Source organism: Anomaloglossus baeobatrachus, chromosome 4 (genome assembly GCF_048569485.1).
Source record: "Anomaloglossus baeobatrachus isolate aAnoBae1 chromosome 4, aAnoBae1.hap1, whole genome shotgun sequence".
NCBI classification, from domain to species: Eukaryota; Metazoa; Chordata; class Amphibia; order Anura; family Aromobatidae; genus Anomaloglossus; species Anomaloglossus baeobatrachus.
Genome location: NC_134356.1, coordinates 300,123,853 through 300,136,632, shown reverse-complemented (window position 1 = coordinate 300,136,632; position 12,780 = coordinate 300,123,853). Strand labels below are relative to the sequence as shown.

At 38.8% G+C, this 12,780-nt stretch overlaps 1 protein-coding gene across 3 annotated transcripts in view; it reads right to left on the bottom strand.

The window, feature by feature from the left end:
- The window catches only part of TAFA2 (TAFA chemokine like family member 2), a 643,090-nt gene extending 631,308 nt beyond the window's left edge, over positions 1 to 11,782 (bottom strand). For 2 of the 3 annotated variants that reach the window (XR_012753036.1, XM_075344946.1), the window contains exon 1: positions 11,262 to 11,782. The gene's annotated coding sequence lies outside the window, so the exon portion shown is untranslated. The remainder of the gene's footprint in view (positions 1 to 11,261) is intronic. The other variant, XM_075344947.1, reaches the window with a different exon arrangement.
- Between the last annotated feature and the right edge of the window lie 998 nt (positions 11,783 to 12,780).

Below are 12,780 nucleotides of genomic sequence, written 5' to 3'. Positions count from 1 at the left end.
CATTTGTGCCCGATTTTGGTCCCCATAGACTTTATATGGGGAGCAGTGTCTGGCCAAATACCAGAGATCAATCCCCGCCGACCCGGAGTCTAATCATAAAAACGCACTAAAACGCATGTAAAATAACAACTTGCATTTTTCATTGCAGTTTTCCACACCTCATTGATTTCAATGGGTGAAAAAAGTAAGGAAACACGCCAAAAAAATTGACATGCTGCATCTTTGTGGTCACCACAAAGACACTCCAAAAAAATACTTCAATGTGCGGACAGCAAAAATAAAATCTCGTACACTTTGGTGGGGAAGCAAATTCATGCAGTTTTGAGACCAAAACTGCACCCAAAAAATGCGGCAAAAAATGCAGCGTGCGCACACAGCCTTAAGGTACCGTCACACATAACGAGATCGCTAGCGAGATCGCAGATGAGTCACGGTTTCTGTGATGCAGTAGCGATCCCGTTAGCGATTTTGTTATGTGTGACACCTACCAGCAATCAGGCCCCTGCTGTGAGATCGCTAGTCGTTGCAGAATGGTCCAGGCCATTTTCTTCAAAGGCTATGTCCTGCTGGGCAGGACACATCGCTGTGTTTGACACTGTGTGACAGGGTCACGGTGACTGCAGAGATCATTATACAGGTTGCTACTGCGACCTGTATTGTTCCTGTATCGCTGGTAAGATCTGACTGTGTGACATCTCACCAGCGACCTCCCAGCGACTTACCTGCGATCCCTATCAGGTCATATCGTTTTCGGGACCGCTGGTAAGTCGTTGTGTGTGACTGGGCCTTTACTTTAACAGGTTAAATCGTGATGACAGGTTCTCTTTAAAATGGACAGGGTTGTTTATCAGTCGTACTGATTAAATTAGTAGAACAGAATGGTTGCTTTAAAAAGTAGGTTGGTGTTGAAATAATTGGCTATCTCTGTTAACCATGGTTACCGCCAAGATAACAAGTGCAGTGATCATTGCTTTTGATCAAGAGGGCTTTACAGGAAAGGTCACTGCTGCTTGTAAGATTGTCCGTAAATCAATCATTATTCAATCCATAAACAGCTTCAAAGAAATAAGTTAAATTACTGTGAAAAAGGCTTCAGGGCATTCAAGAAAGTTTAGTAAGTGCTGGAACTATTTCCAAAAGAGGACTCAGCTACGGAATCAGGTCAACTCCAGTACAGAGACTTCTCAAGAATGGCAAAAGTCAAGAAGGTCAGGAAGTGTGGCAAAGTAGCCACTTCTCTCCAAGAAAATCATCAAGGACAGACAAAGTCTGCAGAGAAAGCCGAAATCCAGCATGCCAGGGCGAAAGGCAGAAGTCTTGAAAAATAAGTGTCAACACTGAAAATATTGGAGTCTTTGCATAACATTTTATATTTATCATTAAAAACTTATGAAATCCTTATAACTGAACTTCAGTAACCACAAAAACATCTGACTAAGGCTGCTTTCAAAAGTCTGTTTTATGCCTACAACAGTAAATGCGATCATTCAAATGTCCATGATTTCCCACAGACCAAGTGGTCCAGGCAAACTCTTGGAGACGTCCAATTTTGATCGAAGTGTCAGATCAAAATCGGCAATGCAAGTTTATGGGACCATGAAAATAAAAATCGGAGAGCACTCGGATTTCATCCAAGTGTGGTCCACTTCTCACAGACCGCTAGGTAGGAAAAGAAGTTTTTATTTCCTCTATGAGAAAAACTAATGACGCTTGGACCACAAAGCAGCAAACTTTGTGAAAAGAAAAATTAGTGTCAGTCTCAAAACTTTTGGCCACAACTTTACTTTACAGCATCAGAGAGTTTAATGACTTGTAGCACTGGATTAAAAAGTACAAAGTTGGCACCTTGGCACAGAAGGGATTGAGCTATGGAAATTGCTCATAATTGAAAATAGGATCATTATTGTAATAGCTACCGCAATTAAATATGGGGAATAAACAATCTGGATTCACCAAGCAACAGTTTTTCCATAATATATGCACAATATAATTAATCTAACATTTTAATAGCATTGTAAGTGAAGTAACTAGTGGCTAGGGTGCGATGTATACGATATGAAGATAATTAGCTATTCAATTACTTTTACAGCTTTAGTAAATTGTATCCATTCACACTTCGGATATACATAAAAAACATAGCTCTTTGAGAGCAAAATAAGAAAGAAAATTAAAGAGGACATAGCAGCAAAAATCCACTTTTATTAAAAAATGTAAAAAATTATTATATAGATTTGTTTACTTGTTTTAGAAACTAGTGACTTTCAAAGCAATTAGTATATACAGTCATGGCCAAAAGTGTTGGCACCCTTGAAATTGTTTCAGAAAATGAAGTATTTCTCCCAGAAAATTATTGCAATTACACAATTTTTTTTTTATACATGTTTAGTTCCTTTGTGTGTATTAGAACAACAAAGGCAAATTGGACAAAATGTCACACAAAACCCTAAAAAATGGACCTGACAAAAATTGTTGGCACCCTCAACACATCTGCAATCAATCACTACCTATAACTATCAATAAGCTTATTACACCTCTCAACTGGAATTTTGGACCACTTTTCTTATGAAAACTGCTCCAGGTCTCATATTTGAAGGGTGCCTTCTCCCAACAGCAGTTTTAAGATCTCTCTACAGGTGTTTAATGGGATTTAGATCCAGACTCATTGCTGCCACTTCATAACTGTCCAGTGTTTTGTTTCCATCCATTTCTGGATGCTACTTGAAGTTTGTTGGGGTCATTGTCCTGCTGGAAGCCCCATGACCTAGGATGCAAACCCAGTTTTCTGACACAGGGCACTACATTAGGACTCAAAATCCTTTGGTAATATTCAGATTTTTTAATGATGCCTTGCACACAGTCAAGTCATTCAGTGCCAGAGGCAGCAAAACAACCCCAAAACATCTTTGAACCTCCACCATATTTGACTATATATACTGTGTTCTTTTCTTTGTAGGCCTCATTCTATTTTCAGTAAACAGCAAAATTATATGATTTACCAAAAAGCTCTATCTTGGTCTCATCTGTCCAAAAGACGCTTTCCCAAAAGTATTTTGGCTTACTCACGTACATTTTGGAAAACTGCAGTCTACTTTTTTTAATGTCTCTTTGTCAGCAGTGGGTCCTCCTGGGTCTCCTGCCATAGTATTTCATTTCATTCAAATGTTGATGGATAGTTTGCTTATACTGATGCACCCCAAGTCCACAAGACAGCTAGAATTTCTTTGGAACTTGATTGGGGCTGCTTATCCACCATCTGGACTATCCTGCATTGCAACCTTTCATCAATTTTACTCTGTCACCAATGTCCAGGGAGATTAGCTACAGTGCAATAGGTTGTAAACTTCTTGATTATATTGCGCAGTATGGACAAAATGACATCAAGATCTGAAAATGGACTTGTAACCTTAAGATTGTTGATATTTTTCAACAATTTTGGTCCTCAAGTCCTCAGACAGTTCTTGTATACCCTTTTTGTTCTCCATACTTAGTTTGGAACACCCAGACACACAAGGCAGATCTTGAGTCAACTTCTTTTTTTTATCTGGTTTCAGGTGTGATTTTCATGTTGCCCACACCTGTTACTTATCACAGGTGAATTTGCACAAACATATCATAATTGAAACAAAGTTGTGTACCCACAATTTTGGAAAGGTGCCAACAATTTTGTGTGGTCCATTTTTGGGGGTTTGTGTGAAATTACAGTAACAAGCAAAAGAGTAACAATATTTTCAACTCTTGACTTTCAGGTTCCATATTTCATCATGCATTACGTCTTTGAGCGTGAGACTAGCTTCATTTTATAGACAATCATTTTGGCTATCTGATAAATAAATTTAACTTGCAACAACTTAGCATATGATTAGTTGTGGTATTTTAGGCTGAGGAGGGCCCAATAACCATGGGCCTCCCCAGCCTGAGAAAACCAGCCCCCAGTTTTATGTGTTATCTTGGCTGGGTATCAAAATTGGGGGGCCCCAATGCTGTTTTTTGTAAATTATTTAATTAAATAATTTTAAAAAACCCAAGTAAGGTCCCTCGTAAAAGGTAAAGCTGACAGGTGGGGGCTGCTGCCTCCAGCTGTCTGCTTTCTCTGCACTAGGTATCAAAATATGGGGGACCCTATGCCATTTTTACCAATTATTTATTTTTACACTCCATTTTTGAGACCTAGACAGCTAGTGTGAGGTCAACCAATCACAGACGTCGACACAGAGGATGGGGGTGCAATCTGACTGCAACTAAATACACACTGTCACAGAGGGTGGGTGGGGGAAGCAGTGAATATTTATAAGATTTAATGAACATACCAGGAAGCAGTATGACAGCCACGCGTAAACTCCAAATCCGAACAGTATTAGTGGTCCATGCACAGACATTAAGTGTTCAGTATGGACCCCTAACTTTACAGTTCAGGTTCGCCTATCACTAATCCCTAGTCAAAAATGAAAAATTGGAAAGCAAATTAATGGCATCCTAGTTGCATTCTAGACCTGTCTGTTTATAACTGTTTGCCTGGAGAAGCCTCTATCAGTTTTAAAACTCTGACCAGAAAGTACGGTGACTTCTGATCATGTGCACTGACCTTAAGGCCGGCCGTTCTGAAGCGGTGACAATGGACACAACGCATGTCACCACTGATGAGGCTGTGCAATGGGCATTGAATAGCATGTTAGCATACCCCTGTGGGCGTGCTAACATGCTGCTAAGAGGGCGGAATGAGAGCAGGAACTAATACCCTTGCGACTAGTCCCTGCGCTCATTAGTATATCATAAAGAATCTTTAGAAACACTTTTCTAAAAATCTCTTTATGTTTGCTACTAGATACAGGGACAGTTAGGCAGAAATTAGAAATATGCACCCGGAAATGCTCATGGTTCTGGGTGCATATTGCACCTTACAGGTTCCCTTTAATTAAAAAATCTTCAAAGTTTCAATGTTATCCAATAGTGTAATGTTCCCCGGTGACCATCAAATCCTATGAAGCTTTGTTCTCAGAACGTTTTGAGAATGGGGCTTCATAGGTCACTCCTGATCAGTGACAAAACCGGAATTTCTCACAAGAGAAATTCCGTGCCTGCCGCTGACCGGGAGTGACCTACGGAGTCTCGTTCTCAGAACGTTCTAAGAACGAAGCTCCATAGAATTCGATGGGTGTCATAGGATATTACACCATTGAATTACGTTGGAAGTTCTAGGATTTATTTTTAATAAATAAATATGTGAATGAGGGAGTGTGGGAGAGCTTTATTCAAATAAACTATTTTTCCCTGCGTGTATTTTAAAAATGTACACTTGAGGGTTAGTAATATTGGTGTCTGGTAGGCGTATCAACATTACTAACTCCTGGTCTTGATTCCAACTGTCAATTCACAGCTAACATGAACCCCAAAAGTACTATAACGATTGCCACCGCACCAGGGCAATTTGGCACAGTTGGGCAAAATGACAGAATTGGTGTATCTAATGGATGCACCACTCCTGGTGTGACTGCTGGCTGCTATTTTTAGGTAGGGAAGGGCCAAACAACCATGGGCCTTCCCAGCATGTTAACACCAGTCCCCAGCTGTCTGCTTTATCTTGGCTAGTTTTTAAAAATGTGGGGACCCCAAGCTATTTTTTGTATTTATTTAAATAATATAAAAAAAACAGTGTGGGGTCCCCTTTATTTTTAATAACCAGCCACCATAAGGTAGACAGCTGAGGACTGCAGCCCAGAGCTGTCTGCTTTACCTGCACTGGTAAATAAAAAAAAAGAAAAAAAAAAAAAAAAAATAGGTGGGACCCCACATGATTTTATTTATTTGCTATCCACATTTCACAATTGTCCAGCTCTCACCCCCATTTTGCTTCCTTCTGCAGCCCCCTAGCCCTTACCACAATCATTTTAAAGCCATTTTACAGCACCAAAGTTTGTGTCCCCACTGACTTATGTAGGGTTTGGGGTTCTCGGTCAAGCCCAGGTCCCAAACCAAACTTTCAACTAAAGTCTGTCCAAACCCAGCAAACTCAAACTACCACGGGTCCGCTCATCCTTAACCCTGACAGAATATAGCAAATGAAGCATAGACCACAGTACAAAAAAACAAAACTCCCCTACTGTATGAGTGTAAGCCTGGCTACACTTCTGTAAATATGTGTAATGACTACTATGATGATTAATGTTATGATTAGGCATGATTAGTGTGTACAAACAATTTTTTTTGTAGTACTGTAGAATGCAAACAGTTCACTAACTGGGGTTTACAATGAGCTGCATTATTTCCTAGGCTGATGATTTAAAAAGACTGCATTCATTTCAACTTTAATTATAACAAGGTCATTTACACATAATGATTATAGCTAAATGCAATAGAAATAAGTCAGCTTACAAGAAAATGTCTAAAATTACTCTGTATGCATTTCAGACACTAAATTCTTATCAAGATTGTCTTAAATCAGTTTTTGTCCTTTTGGTTGCAAGTTTAATGGTCTTGATAAATGTATTTATATGAATACCAGCAAGTTTATAATTGTCTGAGGAAGGGAGATTGTTAATATAATATTTCTGGTTAGCCAATAAAGGTATTACTCCCAGAATACCTTCGCCTTTTTCTCATAACAGTATTTAGATAGAAGACTAGTAAAGGCACAGTAAAAGTATTCTTGAATTGTGCTAAACAAATAATTTCATATCTTCGGGTACATTTATACGAACGTATTTTTGCTCCGTGTGATATCCATTTGGAGAACAGATCTAATGTTTGCATCAGATCCTTGTGGCAAAAATCGCAGCATGTACTAGTTGGGCGGCACGGTGGCTCAGTAGTTAGCACTGTTGCTCTGCAGCCCTGAGTTCAATTCCCACCAAGGACAACATCTGCAAGGAGTTTGTATGTTCTCCCCATGTTTGCGTGGGATTCCTCCCACACTCCAAAGACATACAGATGGGGGATTTAGTAATAATTAGTATTATTGTCTTGTCAGATTTAGGCCTTGTGTGAGTTTTTTACCTCAGTATTTGTAGCCAAAATTAGGAGTGGAACAATCAGAGGAAAAGTGTAATAGAGACACGGGCACCACTTCTGTATTTTATACCCACTCCTGGTTTTGGCTTATAGAAACTTAGGTAACAAAAACCTCACCAGTTACTTAAAGTGTGCATGGGGCCTTAGGCCTCTTTCACACATCCGTTTTTTGCATCAGTCACAATGCATCAAATTTTGGAAAAAAACGGTTCCGGCGACTGATGCCACTGGATCCATTTTTCCTGTCATAGACTTGTATTAGCGACAGATTGCGACGGATGCCCTAACGTTTCATCAGCCGTTCAACTGATCCTTCAAAACATCTTTGTCCATCAGATGGAGACAAAGGACATAGTAACGCTTTTTTTGTCTGCGTCGAAAAAACAGACAGCGATGGATCCGTCACCGTACGTCATTTGGTAGAATGGAAGCCTATGGGCGCAGGATCTGTCGTAATCCATCATATGATGGAAACAGGTGGCGGATCTGTTTTTTTAATTATGCTGCTCCAAATGGTCATGGAGATTCTCTCTCTCTTTCTCTCTCTCTCTCTCTCCAGGATGTAGCAAATAATGTTTGGCCTGACAAAAAAAGATGTGACGGATCCGGTTTTTTTTTACGGATCTGTCGCATCAGATTTTCCACAATCTGCGATGGCTTTGTCCATCCGTGGAGCCGACCGATTGTGACTGACGCCAAAAAATTGATGTATGAAAGGGGCCTTACAGGCATGTACATTTAGGTAGCTCCTGTCTGTCCGCCGTGTGAAGGAGCTCACAAATCAGGATAAAGACCCACTTAATTTGGTAATTGGCAGATCTGACTGGTCCGATAAAATCAGCCCCTATACATCACTAGCCTTGATATTAGTATTTGCCTAAACTGTAAGGGTTTTACAAATCAATTAGGTTCATTGACTGATGCCCACGTAGTTCAGATTGATGTTGTGAAGTTGGTTGCCTATATTTTTCTTCTTTTCCTTTCTTTAGGATTCACCTGGCCCTTGCATGAAAATTGCATCAAATTATATTACATGACTCTGGCCTAGAGACGTTTCTACTCCCTATATGGGCAAGTTGAAGTAGTAAGCAGGACCTGGATCAAGACACCCAATGTTAATCAGACCAGTGGCCGGCACCACAGTTAGAACCTAAATAGGCAGCACAAGACAAAAATGATTTGGCCTGTCTAAATAGAAAACACAGAAACACTCAATCAGACTCACGTCTTGGGTTTCTTTAGACTGTTCTGCTTTTTTACCTTTGTGAGGCACGCCCCTTTGGAAATCTATGGGGCTATACTAAGAATTTAAAAAAAAAACGTCATACTCGGAAAAAGTTGGAATAAAATAACAGCAAAAACTGCACACTTTTGATCTGGTGACAGGTCATCTCTAAATGAAGGATAAAAAAGATTAAATTTAAAACAAAGTCATAACCCCTAAATTCTGTCCCCCAAACAACTTAAAAGGAGAAATTAAAGGGATTGCTGCATCACACCTTGGCTTTCACTGTCATTTGTACTGGGAGTGTTCCACCACTGTCATTAGACCAGCATCTTGGACATTTTCACTCCAGTAGCTCACTTGTAGCTTCTTGCACCTTTACAAGCAGCGGGGAGTATATCGCTATTTGTATACCTGTTATTATGCTAAGTCTGCTAGTCAATGCATTTATACAAGTGGGCTGATATAATTATATTTATCCAATCCCAGTTTTTGGATTACTTGTTTCTGAATTCTCTTGCCTTTTACTTTTTTTTATCAGCCTGTTTGACCTTTTTCCCCAGGTATCTTTGATATTATATTGTAATTTTGGCCTCTCTGACATACGTATTCTTATTCTATGATGTTCTAATGCTATCTGTAGATACTTTCAAGTACACTTCCTTCAGGCAATCTCTGCCATATACATAACTGGCACCTGTATGCCCTATTCCACAGCAAACTGTGTACATCTGAAGAAGGTCTGAGTGACCGAAACCTCATATTTATGTTAATACACAGATTTCATGTTCTGAGAATAAAGTTTCAGCATCATTTTTTTGAGTGCCGGATTTTTGTTATATGCTTACTAATGGGGTTGTATCCTATCCAAGCTGCTATAACCAGGAGTGCTGCACTACTACTACTACTACTACTACAATTTTGATAAATTAAAGGGGTTATCCCACAAAAGAAAAGTTATAACCTATCCCCAGATAAATTGTCATGTTCTTCAGGTCCCTGCCTGTTTGAACCCCTTTAATCACTAGACTGGGGGCCGGGGGCTCCCCATTCCTCTTCTCAATTTGAACTTAGTGGTGGTTAAACGTGTTCTGCCTCTTCATTCGGTTTCAAAGAGGCAGGCAAACATGACAAGTAAAGTATTCAGATCTTTCCTTGAGTCCTATAAGTATTGCATGGAGCAGCAGGGGACATCCATGACCATTGGCCATTGCCCTATGATAGCTCCTCCGCGCTGAGTGTTAATAAAGAAAAATCATGAGGTCTTCCTTATAGTGATCAGTGGAGAGTCCAGCATTCAGATATTTATCAATGATCTTGTTGATAGTTGTGTTCAAAAAATAATCCATGTAAACTCTGCATTGAATTTCCATTTTGCCAGAGACTGATTGACACATTGCTAATGTGGACTCCTGCTATATTCTATAGGCAATCTGAAGGTCACAAACCATGTGTCCAGGAAGCAAGAACTGTACTTATTATCAACTTAAACAACCCCTGGAAATAGAATAGTTAATACCAAGAGCTAAAAAAGAAATTATCAATTTGTCAAAAGTGATTTTCTGCTATGAAAAGATCTGTAAGACATGCAATGTTACTGCCATAATTTGGATTCAGTCATTTTAGGAGGATTATGCTCAAATTACAATTATAAGGCAAAATACATATTCTAAAAACCAATTTCTTTCCCAATTCTAGTTACCACGCTGATACAATATGACTAAGAAACAGACAATGAATATCCATAATCCTGTTGCCTATGCTTATATGTGCAGCAACAATGCCAGGCTTCTAAGTACACTGATAGAATAATAATGCAAAAAGGAATCATATTAGAATGGTTTGGGAAAATAGAAATTACACCTCAAAGCTCCATTGCTCAAATTATTTCAGGAGTGAAGTTATAACCATTTATCTGATTTTTTTTTTACATTGCAGAACAAATGCTACAAATCACTAAACTGCAAATTATTCAGTGGGGACAGAATAGAAATGTAATAATAACTTGGTTAAAAGAAATTCAGTTAGTCACACTATGGTATACTGCAGATATTGCAGAATTAGCACCAGAGCTATTTGAAGACTCACAAATTCTGCATAATAGCTTTCCTTCAGAATTGAAACTTTAGTTTTCAGATATACATATGTACACATATATATATATATATATATATATATATATATATATATATATATATATATATATATATACACTATAAGACTGTTGGAGAAAGGTCAGTTCCTGACCGAAACGTCCTGTGATATGGGCCATTAATGAAAGACAAACCTGAAGAAGAACAATGGAGTGCTGCCTTCTAATTTTTTTGAATATATGTATGTATATATATATATATACACAGATATAAAAATATATATATATATATATACACAGACACTATATACACATGCATATATATATATATATATATATATATATATGTACACACACATATATATATATATATATATATATATATTATATATACAGACACTATGTACACGTGTGTGTGTATGTATGTATGTACGTACGTACGTATGATATATATATATATATATATATATATATACATATATATATACACACACACACACACTTGTATATGCATTTCCCATATTTACAAATACACACTGCAAAGTGAATGGTAAACTTGTAGGGGTTCAGCTTAGGAGATAGAACCAAGAGAAGGAAACACTTTGCTACTGTATCTCTTAATTAATTTCTGTCCTCTGAACCCCATCTGCTTGAGTATTACATTCTGCAGGAGGTCAGCACTGTTCCAGCTCTATGTGAAACCATGCCCAAATAATTGACTGTAAATCATCAACCAAAGCCAACACCTACACTCAGCAATACAAATGAAGCACGCTAATCAAGAGCATAAAATGAATTGCAATGCATCACTGAGCACTTGACCTAAAAGCTTTAACACTTTTAAGATAAACCCCTTTGACTTAATTCGCAAGTAGGCAGACGTTGCACAATAATGAGGAGTTTGACCCACAATGACCATATTACTATGTATGAACCTACCTGCTTCCAGGTCTGTAGCTGAAGGCTCCTTGTAGGTCCAGGGTGCTGGAACAAGTCCTATCTCAGCAGCATCCTTCTGTACTCCAATATACTGTAATATACTCCATTAAGCAGTCTGTTAACCCCCTCTAATAACTGTTGACAGTGGTTTTTGCAGACCCTACACCTGTCCAAGATGCTTCTTACACACGTGTAGTTACAGGCAGCATCCAGACAGAAGTCTCACTGCAGCAATGATCATCTTATGGGATGTCTCATGAGCTCTGATCAGCCTCTCAGTTGCTGCTCCTTTACTCCAGAGGAAATCTCATAGAACAGCTCCCACCTGCAGCAGTGTAATCCCAGCTGTGGCTTGGGCAGGATCGCTGGAATAAGTCTGAGGAGCAAGGTGTGGAGTCCTGGCACAGCCACTCAAGATAACTGCCTGCCTGAGCATTAAAGTGCAGTCATCAGACACATTGTGCACTTCTATTCTTCCCACCTTTCCCTGCAATCATTTCATAAAGTCTCAACTACAAGAACAATAGTGGGAGGAACAGCATGTCTAGGAGTTGGCTTACTACTGCAGACCAACATATAGAGGGAGGGATAGCAAGAACCCCTACAGAAATGCCATCAGACTTAATCACTAGGCAACCTAATAGAGATTCATCAAATTAACACTGTGAAATGTTCTAGCAATAATGGATAAAGCCAAAATATTGTCATAACACTGTGATCCTGCTATGTAAGTGGGTTCAGCTTTAAATAAAGGCCAAATGACTGAATATTGTAGTGTAAATTCTATGTTTAGCTATTTACGTTGTCTCAATCTCCACTTCTTATAATTTTCCTCTGCAATTTATTAAATTAGCATGGAAAACAGTAGGTGAAAAAGAATACAGGTTACAGATAATAAAATATGTACTGTGTCTCCCTCCAGTGGTTAAAGATGGATATTTCACTTCTGTTCTTAAGTTTCCGTATCATGTAGAACTAATTAAGGAAGCTCCATTATCTATTAATTAATCTGAACATAATACTGTTATATATACCACCAGTGGATGCTACACATTCAAATATAATAAAGCAGGAAACTAAGAAAGCAATAATAATCTAAATTTATATAGTCCCAATATATTCCACAACACTGTAGAATTCAGAAGGTAATTCAGATGTTAAATAGTAATAAAACATAAACAATTCAAACAATAGTGATGCCTTGATTGCTATGAGGAATTGAAAGGTATAGAGTGATTGTTATGCAGAATGGCCGAGATATCATTTAAAGTAAATAGCTGTCATGCTAAGTACAGGGAAGTACCAAGCGAGCGGTGAAAGGTAAGGGAAGTGGACCCCTGCATTTAGGAAAGGGGGACATGGTGACCCCTGACCAAACCTACAGCTAGTTCCTGGAGTGCCTCACCACCCTAGATAGGTTCCACACCTATGAGCCGAGCCAGATACCTGACCCTCGATATCCCTAGTGCTGGCCCCTATATGGGGAATGGGTGGGATGAGGTCTTCATCAACCTGACTA